Source organism: Rhopilema esculentum, chromosome 19 (assembly GCF_057945365.1).
Source record: "Rhopilema esculentum isolate cy_ngs chromosome 19, ASM5794536v1, whole genome shotgun sequence".
NCBI classification, from domain to species: Eukaryota; Metazoa; Cnidaria; class Scyphozoa; order Rhizostomeae; family Rhizostomatidae; genus Rhopilema; species Rhopilema esculentum.
Genome location: NC_142833.1, coordinates 3,736,596 through 3,750,377, shown reverse-complemented (window position 1 = coordinate 3,750,377; position 13,782 = coordinate 3,736,596). Strand labels below are relative to the sequence as shown.

General features: G+C 33.3%; 1 protein-coding gene across 7 annotated transcripts in view; it reads left to right on the top strand.

Moving 5' to 3' along the window:
- Positions 1-13,782, top strand: part of LOC135687950 (uncharacterized) — a 106,614-nt gene that overhangs the window by 1,548 nt on the left and 91,284 nt on the right. For all 7 annotated transcript variants that reach the window (XR_016144955.1, XR_010516318.2, XR_016144954.1 and 4 more), the window contains exon 2: positions 10,170-10,265. The gene's annotated coding sequence lies outside the window, so the exon portion shown is untranslated. The remainder of the gene's footprint in view (positions 1-10,169; positions 10,266-13,782) is intronic.

The following is a 13,782-nucleotide window of genomic DNA, read 5'->3' as shown; positions in this document are numbered from 1 at the left end:
TATGGTACAGGAGGGGTGGGAAAATCAAAATAGTCTCAAATCCAACATATCATTGCAAAATGCTCAAGTCAAATTCCTGACATGAAACACTCTTCTTTACAAATATGTCAACCTTCCTTAATATTTCTCAATAATTTATCAAATTGGAATTTTATGATATGTTTGAAAATTGTTCAACTTTGTACAGTTTTTGCAGAATTGAACTGCTCAGCATTTGATGGCAGCTCACAAGCCCCAAATTTGCTTGCAAAATTGAGTGATTTGTTATTTTTTCTGGTGTAATTTCAATATTCTTTGTAGGCCAGCTAGGGCATTAAGTTTTTCACAGGGCTCAAATCCCATTACATTCTGGTTTGACATAGATTGTTGCAAATTGATATTTTTATGTCCCTGTTTACATGGACTGATCCATATTTTTTTAAAAATATGCCAGCATAATGAACAGTTTTTTTACTTAAATTTTGGGGGGCCATTTCAGGCCAAATGGACTGATGGTCTACTGCTATAATTCTGTCAGTTTCAACTGTGCATAAGGAATAGACTAGCTGGACAAAGTGCAGTTATGAATATATTGAGCCAACTTGCTGTTGTCATACCTTATTCATACTAGAGCAAACAACTTTCCAGAATTCTGTCTTCAATAAGAAATATACTCTTTTTTAAATCTTAGCTCTTTCAACTCTTTACAAGAAAGTTGATAGAGGATAATTCCAAAATACACTAAATTGCATTGCTATTCAAAGTTGCTATTTAAAATCAAACAATACCAAATTGGGAAAAGTTAGAAAATAACAAAGATATCCCAACTAGTACCTATAATCTTAAGAACCAAAACATCTTAATCTTGAGAATACTGAGGTAAATAAAGGCACATAACTACTGGTTTTGTATATATTACTACATTGCTTTTGTCCATATTCATTAGTAACTTATTTTTGCCTGTTTTTAACTTTTCCAAGTAATAGTTGATTTAGTCAAATTTGATTTGGTTTTGCTTCCATAGCCACCATTCCACAATCAGTCAGAAATCTAGCCTCTTGACCAATTCTCTTGACCTCTTTCCCAATATCAATAAAGTTAATACTTTTAATAAAAATGAAAATATAAAAGCTAAAGCTTGCCCTAAAAAGGTTAGCTCAACATAATATTAGATTCATGGCTCTTGTTACAAATAATTTGTTTGTATGATGTACATAATTCATTTGACTTTTTCATTTCAACTTTTAGTTCTTCATTGTTGGGTTAGCTTATCATGTGCTGTGATATAATTCTTATCAATATTTATCAATGTCATTCTTATTTAGAGTCTTAAATTATGACCAAGCAGTTTTTAAGTTAGCTTATCTTCCATATTAAATAAATAAATAAAATGTTGTAGATACATGAAAATCGTTTTTTTAAAACTTAAAATTGTAGATTTTGATTGAAGTAATTTGTATCAGGCACCCATCATATCTATAAAGCTGTAATGTATGAGCAATTTTAAAGTTCGTTTTACGAAGAAAGTCATTGATACAAAAAAGGCGAGGCAGGTTCCTAAATTGGATTCATTATTTAATTTTATTTATAATAGTTACAATTCCTCATTAAAACTCAGTTGAAGCATACAATGTTTTACTTGTTATGAACACCAGGCAAGGTTTTATTGGCATTTTGTATTTTTTCATCAGATACTAAATTATCAGCACATTTAGCATCATTATCCTTCTACTATACCCATTCGCCGGCTACCTTTTTTTTATGGATACCAAAAAGTGGTTTCCTTTATAACCGTATGATGCTTTATTAAAAAAACATAAAGAGAATTTGAATATGAAAGTCAATACAACTTTCTGCAAAATTTTAGGAGTGCTGTTTTGTTTCCAAAACTCTAAAATCAGTCTCACTGTTATGATTATATACATTCATTGCAAGTACTTGGGACTTTTTTCTCTTTCTTGTCATATGAAGTATGTTTTCAATTCAGGGTTTTTTGAATTTGAGATCACCTACCATTGCATTTAATACTTTGTTGCTATGTAAAAGCGGAACAGTTAATAGATTTCGAAGTTGCTAAGAGACACGAAATCGTGTTTAGTAAATATCAATGCAGATTTTTGAATACCATGCAGGCATGGTGGATTAGTGTCATGTGGTGGCAGCTTAAATTTCTAATAGCTATGTTGTTGATTTTTTTCTCTCTTAACATGAGTCAAATTGTCTCTTGATCGTTTAGTGTTAAATCGCGTACTTTTGATTAATTCCTTCTTGTTATTTTGCAAATATTTGATTTATCTACAGTCAGTGTTCATTGTTTTTGAAACAAGGCAGCATACATGCTTAAGATCTTATTCAAAAAAAAGGGAATATCAGCTTAGTACATAATTCTGATCAAACTTTTGAGTCAGATTTTTTACTCACACAATTGAGATATATTAATCAAACGCTTTTCTCATGATGATTACAATAACAACTTCAATCTCATGGGGTTTTTTCTATCTATTTTGATAAAATCAATTTTTTTCTAATTATGCCATCTTGTCGTTTGTATGAAGCAACTGTTTTGCGGGGAGCGTTTGTTTTCTTCAGTTTTCACAAGGTCAGGGTTTTGAGAACAACCGCCATTCAGTCCTCTTGACATTTGACCGGGTTAAGTATTTGTCCCGATGTTATATATTTGGCTCTTATTGTCTCCAGAGATTCTACAGAGGTTTTGATTTTAACGACACTGGACACTAGGATTATTCCCACAGAAAGAAAGTTGTATGCTTAAGAAATATACAAGGCTGAAATGTCTCACGTGGAACTTTTTCCGTAGTCAATTTTGTAGTCTTATGTCATTGAAAAATTGTTTTTGTAAAATTTGAAAAATTCAAGATTTGTTTTCCTTCTTTGCCAGAAATCCCAATTTATCTTATGCTGTATTTCTTAATTACTCGCCCCCTTCCTGTTATAAAACCTTCTTGTAAATCAAAGTTCGCAATGAATGCAAGTGATTTGCATTTAGTGTTGGTCTCTGGGTTAATGTTAAGTCTAGATATAACACCTGGTAAAAATCTTGGGTCCCTTATTTAACGAGAACATCGAAAAATCAATCTGTCTTTCCCAGCCCTCCCTCCTTTTCATGACTCTCAAGGAACCTGTTTTGGCCTTTCAAGTGTAGCCTTAATTTTTAATAACTTAGGCGAAATGCAAAACTGTGCACCGGTTAGCGTGATAGTAGCGTCACCCTTCCTAAATACTAAGGAAAATTGCTTTTTCCTACCCAGTATTCAAAGCTGGCTGATAGAATTTTACCCACAGAAAAAGTTTATGGCTTTGAAGTTTTATGAAGTAAGTCGATCGACATAGGACAGGGCATCCACAAGTAATCTTGCCATTTATTACGCGGTAACATAGATCCAGAACTGGTTACGGTTTTGGAAAGGTTTTTTGATCTGAAAAAGCCTACCAGAGTAAAATCTGAAAACTCTGCCACGTATATTCTCATGTTTCATAATGGTAAAGCATTAACATAAACTGAAGGGAAATCCAGAGTAGCTCATTCTTCTATGCGACAAAGTGTCCCTTCATCTTTGCGCCCCTGCAATTCTGAAATGCTTCCAAAGTCCATAATTCATTTTCAGTTGGCCTAATACATCATAAATATATTCTCGAAAGCACATTGTGGCAGCACTGTTCTCAGAAAGTCATCAAAAAACATCATTTTCTCAAAATTTGTTCTCAGTATTTTTGACTTTTTGACCATATAAGCTGCAATAAATATGCAAAATTAGTTTAATCTGTGACAAATTGACAAACATATTGCAAATCAAAAACCGTTTTCTTGCATGGTTCGTTAGAACTGAGGTCGAGTTACAGTGCATTGACGACGAAAGATCACGAAAGATTTTAGAGAGATTTGATCAATTTTTTCTCACTTACATCGTGCAAATAAAAAGCTTATAAAATATATTTTGTGACATTATCATTTTGGAAGCCTATTCAAACTTTACTTTGCAAAGACGGCGTGTATTGAAGTGGGCAAAAAATTTTTCATATAGAACAGCCACTAAGGATGTCGATCTAACAATACTGGTCATTAGACTGAAATCAATAAAAATTTTCTAAAAATATTGGAGATGTAGATTTGTATAAAACAAAATGCTGCGATTTTGTAACAAATATGTTTTGTTTTTGGATTTGGCAGCCTTAGACGAACCAGTGGGTAGCGGAGTGCTATAATTCTTTCTTAAGTTTGCGAATTTGATTTGTCCCTTTCCTGGAAATGTTTTCATATGATGTTTGCAAATATGTCTTTCGAGTAAAGCATAGGATAATCAAAATGTATTAACAGGCTTAGATAATCAACAGTTTAGTTTATCTTTGGAGTTTTCACTGTGGGAAGCAGAAAGCTTTCGTATGTAAACTTCAATGTGGAAATAGGAAATTTCAGAATCGTTTCAAATCTGTTTGATGTGAAGTCATGGTCAGGCATTGATAATTTGCTATGTTAAAATTATATAGATCATTATTATGTTTAAGTCAATCATTACTGCATCAATATCACGTCGATAGATTGTATAAACTTTACAAAGCCTGCGTATTTGCATGTCAAATTTGAAATCATTCATATTACAATTTTTTTTTTATTTTTTCGAAATTAAGTTTTTTTGTCTCTTTTCTGTAGAACAGATACTAGTAATTGTCAGGTATCTGTTTTTGTTTGATTAACTAGTTTGCTGTTTCCCCTTTTTTATAACTTAGAGACATGGGTAGAGATAAGATCATAAATTAGAATTTTTGAACTATTTTTGAAACGTTCATGTTACCTGCTACACTTTTTTTTAAAAAGAACAACGTTATAAAAACACGAGCTTTGAATTTGGTTAGAACTCAAGAACAAACTAAGAACAAGCTGAGGCTGAGGTACTGTAAAATTTAGTTTTTAACAAAGTTATGAAACCTCCTCAAAAATTTTCATCTCAAAGATGAGGAGTGCTTCGCCATGTTACGGTGCTTTGTCGGTGAATTTTCAACGGCATCAAAAATCGCTCAATTACTTTGTTGGCAAATGGGGGCTGAACATTCCCCTTGAGCACAATAACTTGCGATTGCACTGCTTACACCCTAATAATTTAATTACAAATTTACAACAATCCAGCCTTGGAGTTATGGAAAGTTTAGGAACAGAAAGAAAAAAATTAGCCCTTGTTCGCGGTCCACGTCTACATATGTATGTATGTATAGTTCGCCACACTACAAGTATTTACAAGTTATAAAAGTAAGAAAAGAATACAATAAAATGATTTACATTAAAAACAAAAGATAAACACGCCCAATTTCAGTGGCAGGGATAGCATGGTCTAGCTGTCCTGATTTCTATGACATTTGAATACAATACCTTGATTGCTCTAATCGATGCCCGTGCCCTTATTCACATTTCTCGCCAAACAAATTCCTTGAAAAATCTAAGCATCGAACAAATGTCAAGCACCCTAGTAAAATATTGTTAGAGAAAGTAGAGTGTCGGAGGTTGGTAAATAATATCAATTTTTCCTTCTCTCTTTCAAGTACTCCTATTTGCTGACGTAGGTCGTTTTGTTTGAGTGGCTTGGATTGGTCATTTCTAAAATGTTTATCCCATATTATTGACTTCAAATTTGTTCTCCTTTTGTTCATATGCAAGATAGCCTGTGTGCATGTTCAAGATAGCCTGTGTGCATTTTTCTTAGGTCTTATCGATTCTTTCATTTAATCTTAGTTTTATCCCCAAAAAACTACTTCCATACCCTACTTAACGTAATGATGATTGACAATGCTACCCTCAACAAAAACACGAATTCTTTAATGACAATTTATTTCTCAGATGGTTTTTGTTCTGTTGTTATGTGCCTTTTCCTGTTGAAATGTTTTTTGGTTTTGAAGGGAAAACATCTTTGAATGCCTTATGAAAGAAAATTTCTGGTTTTATTTAATGTAACGTTTTATGCTACTTAATACTGCTAAGCCCACCTTGCCGACATAAAATGTGCTCAGATATGAATGGCTCTGACCTACTCCTAAAATTCACGATTGAATGGACAAACTCAATCCGCTGAATGAACAAAGTTTAAGAGATGTAATAGATTAGAAATAAGACGTCAGGAAAGATAAGGAAAAGCCAAGTTTGAGGGTCTCGCAGGAGTTTTGGCCAAAAATGGGGCAGGAACACGGGAACAACTAAAATTTTCCATTGAGAACATGGGAAAATTTTTAATAGTTTAAGGGAACAAGGGAACTTTTTTTATATTTCAACGGGAACACGGGAACATTGGTTGTTTTTAAAATGGAACACGGTAACAAATATCTTCCCTGGGAGACCCTCAAGTTTTTCAAGAACTGTCATTGAAGCAAAATTTGAAGGATATCTTGGGATTAGACAAGTTAAAAGCAGTCTGTCCCTTATTGTGCTCAACTTTCTTTTCACGGGAGTGAAATTCACGTACCGTTGAGCTTGATCGATAATTAGACAATTCAAACCAATCAGATACAACTTTGATTCCAGAGCTTTTGAATCAAATCGCTGTTTTCCCGTTGTAGTGGAGCTGTGGCTAGAAATATTTGGTACCCTGTTTGGTTTTTGCGACAGATATGTAAACAGGGAAACGAAATGCTTCCATCATCATCATTCCATCTTGCTCTTGCCATTTCCGATAGCATTTTGCTTGCAGTTTCAAATGTCGTCCACTACCGCAGCTAGGCCAGCCACCTCGAGCAGCGTAATCCGTTAAGGCGGGAAGACCAATTGTTCAAATTAGCCAATCATTGAGGGGACAGACTGCCTTTAAACGGTAAATTATAAGCAGACTCATTCTATTATAAGAAACCGTCTAAAAGAAAAGGATCCCTGAGATGCCAAAATGTTAAGTGCTTATCGTACTGATCACCCTTAGCCTTCGGAAACTGCTTCTTTCCAAGATAAGGTGGAAGTACTTTTATTAGACGATTAGTCGCCCACATTCGTTTTTTAAGAATCGATGTATATAAAGCCGGGCATAAAGTTGACAAAAAATTAAGACGCCCTATTACTGATCACTGTCAACCTTGAAAAACTGCCTGAAAATCTTTTTTTCATTATGGGGTAGAAATTTTTATACGACTAGGTATCTATTTCCTCTTAAATTGAAATGAAATAAAGAGATTAGAAAAAAGAGGTCATTGTGACTTATTCGTTTCACAAAATACTAAAAGCTTTTTCAGGGTATAAAACGTGACAATAAGGATGAGAAAGAACAAGATGAAAGATATTTACCCAGTTGTGGATCGAAATAGGCCAATCAGAAAAAACAAGCACGTGACCAGTGTAAGTGTCCAATCAGTATCCTGTGCCTGTACCATGTGCGTAGAAAGTCCCCACTGGAGTCCAAGATGGAAAACCAACGCTTTCTGTCTACACAATGGCGGCTTTATTCGTTTGTATGTAGATCTATTCCAAAACTGCTAGATGACAAGACAACCGGGCTCTGTCAAGTACCTGAACCTTGCCGTCATTAAAGACTTTGAAATAATTTGGGTTGTCTAAAAGATATTGCCAGAATCACTTGTTTTCCCAGTGTTTGCACCTACAAGATACCTAAGGAGGCTGTTACTTTAAGTGGCACTTTTATTTCGTATGTTGGAATGAACATTTTGTTTAACCTATCCCCCAATTTTTGGTTTGTGCGTTCTACGTAGCCAGAGCCACGCTGGCACGTTTTTCCATAAACAACACAACTCGTTCGAGTTGTAGGAACACGACTTTTGAATTGATGTAAGGGCTCTCATAGTTCTGTAAACAATTCGAGGATCGACAGAAAAGAAACTTTTTGTGATGGCCTGTTTAAGCTAACTTTCAAATCGCAAGGAGGTGTTACAAATCCATGGTAGTTTGGACACTTTTATGTGATAAACTGGACACTTTCATGGACCAAACTTTCAGACAGCCGATAAAGCTATTTTTCAGAATTTCTTCTTTTACTTTTTTGTGTCTCTAAAAAGTCCTTGTGTTTCAATTAGTGACTGAATCTGCATACTTATCCTGAAATATGTTATGGTATGTGTTTGTTGATAATTTTATCAAAGAATATACGGTTTAGTTCATGTGTTGGAGTAGGCGTATAGTGGAACTGGGGTTGCACGTTCTTTTCCAGCTTTCTTCCTTTCATAGAAATATGTATAATTTTGTATTTCATTCTTCCTGGTTTTTTACCTGATTTTGTTGCTTTGTTTTTCTTATCCAAAAAGATAGCGTCTAATCTCAATATTATTTATAACCAGCATTTTACTGAATGTTTTCTGAATATTAACACTAGCCATAAAGTCTTTGAAGATTATTTTTACCTTTTTTGTATACAGTACTGCTGCATTTGAATATTTCACAATTGTCATTAAATGGAAATTCTTATTGGGTATAAATTTCGTATTTTACTTTTAGAATTATGGAAAATTTATTAAGAACAAATGACTTGAAGAAAGAAAAAAAAGCATAATTATTTTGCTAATATTGCAATTTTTAAGATTCAAAATTGTGAAAGATTTCCTTTTCGCTTCTTTCCTATCTTAGTTTTTCTATTCAACATTCTCTTTTTTCAATTCCTCTTCTTATTTTTGTGTTTTTTCTTATTTTTCTTTTCCAGTCGTTTTGCTCTTGATTGCCTTTGCTTCTTTTTTGTTTTATTTTCTTCTTTCCTTTTCTTTTCTTTTCCTTTTTTTATTCTTATTCTTTTTTCTAAAACACTTCCTTTAATTTTGCCTTTTTCTTCTTCTTCATCTATATCGATTTGTTATTAATATGTTTGCCATAATTCGCAATTATGTCATTAAATTACAAATGTTTTCTTGACAATAATCTCTCTTCTGCGACTTTCTTTTTAGTTTTCATGTCTTGATATCTTTCTCAAACGCATTTCTCAATTTTTTTCTCTGATCTTCCTGATTGGGGAACTGGTTTTCGACCAGAACAAAACCTCTAACCCTTTTCGTTTGGCACATCCATTCTTAATCATATTCTAGTAAATATAAACATAAACTTAAGTAAATATATTTCTAGCAGCGGTATTCAATGGCATGATTATCTGCTTGAATTTCAAGTTTCAGTGACTTTAGGAAGAAGATCTACTGGAACCGTAATAGGCTACTGAGTAGCTCAGGCATGAAAGAGTTCTTGTTTTGCAAACTTTTATATAGAAGCACCCCAATTGCGATCGTGGGTGAAGAATAAGATGAAGTGTCTAATTTATAGGATTAAAGAAGAAGAAATTGATACCTGTAAATAAATGTTTTTGTCTTACCCAACAATATTGATTTCAGCCTAAGTCAACCTAGGAAATTATTTCTTCAGCTACACGGACCCTTTGATGGTGAGACCGGCCCCAAGAGTAAATGCCCCCTTCTTGTGTAGGTGGCATATTTCACTTCTGTACCATTGCGTCTTCCAACTCCTCTTAACATTTTGCTCCGTTGGTTCTTTTATAGTTCTTCAAAGGTTAATGTTCCTCGCATATTGTTTCCAACTCTTCTGGCATATATATGATATATACAGCCCCTGCTTGCGCTACTGAAAATAATAAACAGTAGCAGATTCTAAATGATAGTGTCTGAGCGAAAGTGTATAAAGGCATTTGATTTATCAATTGATACTTTAAGGTACGGATTCTTACGCATGATCCGTACACGTGTGTGATTGAAAACGAAAATAGGCCTAGTTCTGCTCCGTTTTTACATTTCTCATCGAAAAATCTGATCCAGATTCAACCAAAGAGATGAATTGTGTTGTTTGTCCTGTGTCTGTATGGGTTGGTTGCGTTTATGCTCCTGTAAGGCAAAATATTGTGATGCAAGATACCCTGATTTAAATAGTGCTTATGTAAAAAACCTTTTTTAATCAATAATCCTGTTGTATGGATAAATATAACCTAGAAAAATTAATTTCTTAAAAATAGGCAAATGGAAGGCATAAGTGACGATAAAACAACCAGAAATCCCTCTAACATAATCCTGTTTGTTTAAAGTAAAAAGTACCCTTGAATGCCCAGTAACAGAGTAACAATTTTATATTTATATACATTTTTTTGTGCTGAAAGTATTCTTTTGTAATATTGGGAATATTTTTGTATATATAATATTGTATCGAGTTTAATAAATGTTGTTTATTTTGGCTGTTAACAGTTTCGCATTGTTCCTGTTTTCAGAATTAACATGGAGGGAACGAGCCGTCAAAACTGAATAAAATAATAAATAAAAGAAGTCAATTACGAGACAACACTGAATAAAAGAAGAAGATAAAGGTATGAAGATGATTTCTTTATTTGTTTTGCTTGAATTAACAATCTAGCGCATTTACTAGCGAAGGATAAAGTATGCTTTTTAGGCATTACATAAAATATGCTTCTTAAGCATTAGCAAGACAAAAAATGACTTCGACCACTTTGAGCCAGCGATAAGCTGATTGTATCGATTTACATAAGAGGAAATTTGATGTTTGCGATAAAATCTGAAAACCTGGGATTGAATCATCAAATTGATGGAAGCCCTTTGCGATAATAAGATCAATGGCTTGAGCTTGTGGCCGATAAGATGAGATATGTCGATAATTCATCAGATAGGATTGATACTTCCAATCGTTTTTAAGAAATAATCATCATATTTTGCCGTACAGCTTGAATTGGAAAATCCAAGTCTGGTCTTATGGTTTGTCAATTGGATAAAAGGCTGTCTAATTAAATGAAAATATATCATTTTAGACACATGTGTTACGCTCAGCCCGGCTAATTCCCTTTTAACGTACATTGGTAAATTGGAAGATGCGATTTCAGTCGAGAATATGTCTGTATCCGCTACAGTCTTCAAATTCGAGTTAAGACCTTTAAGCTAGCTTGAGCTACATGCAGCCCCCGTTTCTCCATCTTTAAATATTTTAGCTCTTGTCCTTAATTATAAAAAAGTTGCTGGAAATTCTTCATTGCCTCTTTTTGGCGTTACGATTGCCTCTTTCTCGTCATTATCCTTGTCACTTTTTCGTTATTGTCCTTGATGCTTGTTCCTGTTATCATTTCCACCCTGCAATACCGAATAATGCTTACTAAAAATGGAACGATATCAGACAGAATTGGGATACATTTTCCTATCTTCAAAGAATTTATTTACTAGAATGCGAAGCTACCTTGTGAAAAATATGCTTGCAACAGTAGGTGTTGCTGTCGTAGAAATTAAAACGTTAGGGATTTCTTGTGTTTCTATTGAACGAGAGTCAATTTACTTTAAGATTAAGCCTTCACATAGGGTAGACTAGATTTTTGTATTTATATGTTGGCTCGTCAAATATCTCTTATTGGTTCTCCGAAAGAAACGGCAATTACTACCATCCTTAAATACACCATATAAGTCCACGAATGCAGTTAATAATGTTTCTGGGCCCAGTAGCTCAACAGGGAGCGAAAGAGGTGCGAGACGGCAGATCAAATCAGCTGAAGTTTTCGTGCTCTAAGACTTTTAGAGCTTAAAATTAATTTTTTCACAACTCGGGTACTTGTCCCAAAGTTGTATACACGTGTAGCTCTCAGAACATATCTTTTTTTATTCCAGTCTCCTTTTATTCGAGAGAAACACTCTCTAGTTTTTGCTCTTATCAAACTGAACAAATTTTTGCTCTTATCAAAGCAAAGTTATGGGAAGGCAACATTCTCCTTGTTACCTTTTTACGGATGTCACGCTTTCCTGTTTAGCGTGTCGCTCACTCAATGCAATAGTTTATTATATTTTTTATTGTTAAAAAGAATGTTCAAAAACTAGTGAAAAATGTATGCCGGAATTGCGTTATTCTGTTGTCACGGTATTAAAGATCTGCAAGGGTCAATAATTAATAAATGTTCTGTTTATTAAGAAGTACTAATAGCTGCTAATATTGAATCCAATGTTCAATCAATATTCTTTTTATTTGGGAGTACTAAGAGCTGCTATTATTGAATCCAATGTTAAATAAATATTCTTTTTATTTGGGAGTACTAAGAGCTGCTAATATTGAAGTCTAATAATCAATAAATATTCAGTTTATTTAGAAGTACTTATAGCTGCTAATATTAAATCCAATGTTCAATAAATATTCTTTCTATTTGGCAGTACTAATGTCTGCTAATATTGAATCCAATGTTCAATAAATATTCTTTTTATTTGGCAGTACTAATAGCTGCTTATATTGAAGTCTAAAAAATCAATATATATATTAAGTTTATTTGAAAGTACTTATAGCTGCTTATTTTGACGTCCTATGATCAATAAATTTTCTGTTTATTTGGAAGCATTTATAGATGTATATAATGAAATCTAATAATCAATACATTTTCTGTTTATTTTAAAGTACTTATAGCTGCTTATAGCTGCTTATATTGAAGTCCTATGATCAGTAAAGAATCTGTCTATTTTGAAGTTGCAATAGCTGCTTATATTGAGGTCCAATAATCAATATATATTCTGTTGATATGGAAGTACTAATTGCTGCTTAATATCACTGGATTTAAAGTATTATCTTCCCTTACTATAAATGCTTTCCAAAATCGTATTTAACAGTGGCAATCAGCGTTTTTGTGTGCAGTCGTTTTGAAACCTGACGTAAGATATTACTTTTGTATTACTAGATACGTTTTTCAAAGGAATCACGACCAAATTCTAAGTATAATGTCGGGGAAACATCTTTTCAAAAATTCTCCAACCTTTTTACAACTGACGAAACAGTAAATTGAGTTCAAATCGTTCACGTTACTTATTCTTTTCGGCGTAATCAAAACGTTTCGTAGCCTGTTCGCAACGTTTTTATTCTTGAGATATATTAATTACCTTATCGGCTTCTTTATGGTTCTAAATCAATTTATTTCTTATGGTTTTCTTTGCTTGTGTGATTCTCTTTTTAAAAACGTTACTATCTGCAATAAAATGTAAACATTTCGAAATGGATAGAACAACTAAGCATTGTCTTGATGCTCTTTGCCATTAGCTTTAGTTATGTCTGGCTTCTCAAATTTACGCTATTCATGAGGTAATTGCAATAGAACTGTACGAAAAAGCTAACGCTAAAGATAATCGTTGAATTGGCATGCAGCTGTCGATTTTAAGAGCATTAGATAAACCAAATTAATAAAACAAAAAGACAACTGTTTTACTGTCAACCTTGGTAGTAATTGACTTTAGTTTCTTAAAAGATTTTCGTACGAATAAATTGAACTTGGAGATAGGGAATTATTTTTATTTTGCATGTTATTTAGCAAGCAACCTATAAACGTCGGCATTGTATTACATCTTGTTTCTGCCATCGCATTTCAAGGATCTTATAACAGAAATGATCAAATTGGAAAAATTGCTAAAATATAATTCAATAATCTAATTCTAGAGAGATAATTTTCTTCCTCTCATCTATAAATTTTGGCTGTAGTAGTTGCTCAGGTTGTTGACAATTTATAATTTAAAATCAAATATTGCGCAGGAGATCTTCAATTCACCATTCTGCCGAAAGAGAGAATGTCTTTGTGAATCGTTCTGAGCTATGTGAAACTAGATCCTTGAAGTTTTCATAAATCAACCTAGTAAAAGAGTTTGCATAAATCAACCAAGAAAAAGATATCATGAAAAAATTGTATGAAATGGCCTGTATCAAAGTAAAAGGAATCGTTTTTTGGGACAAGTTTTCAATAATTTCCCTGAATGGCGATTCAAACTAAAACACTTCATGCCTAGAAAGACACTCCTTCTAATACAAAACCACATTTTTCCAAGCATCATTATCAAAAGAAATTGAATTGGATTGGATTGGAT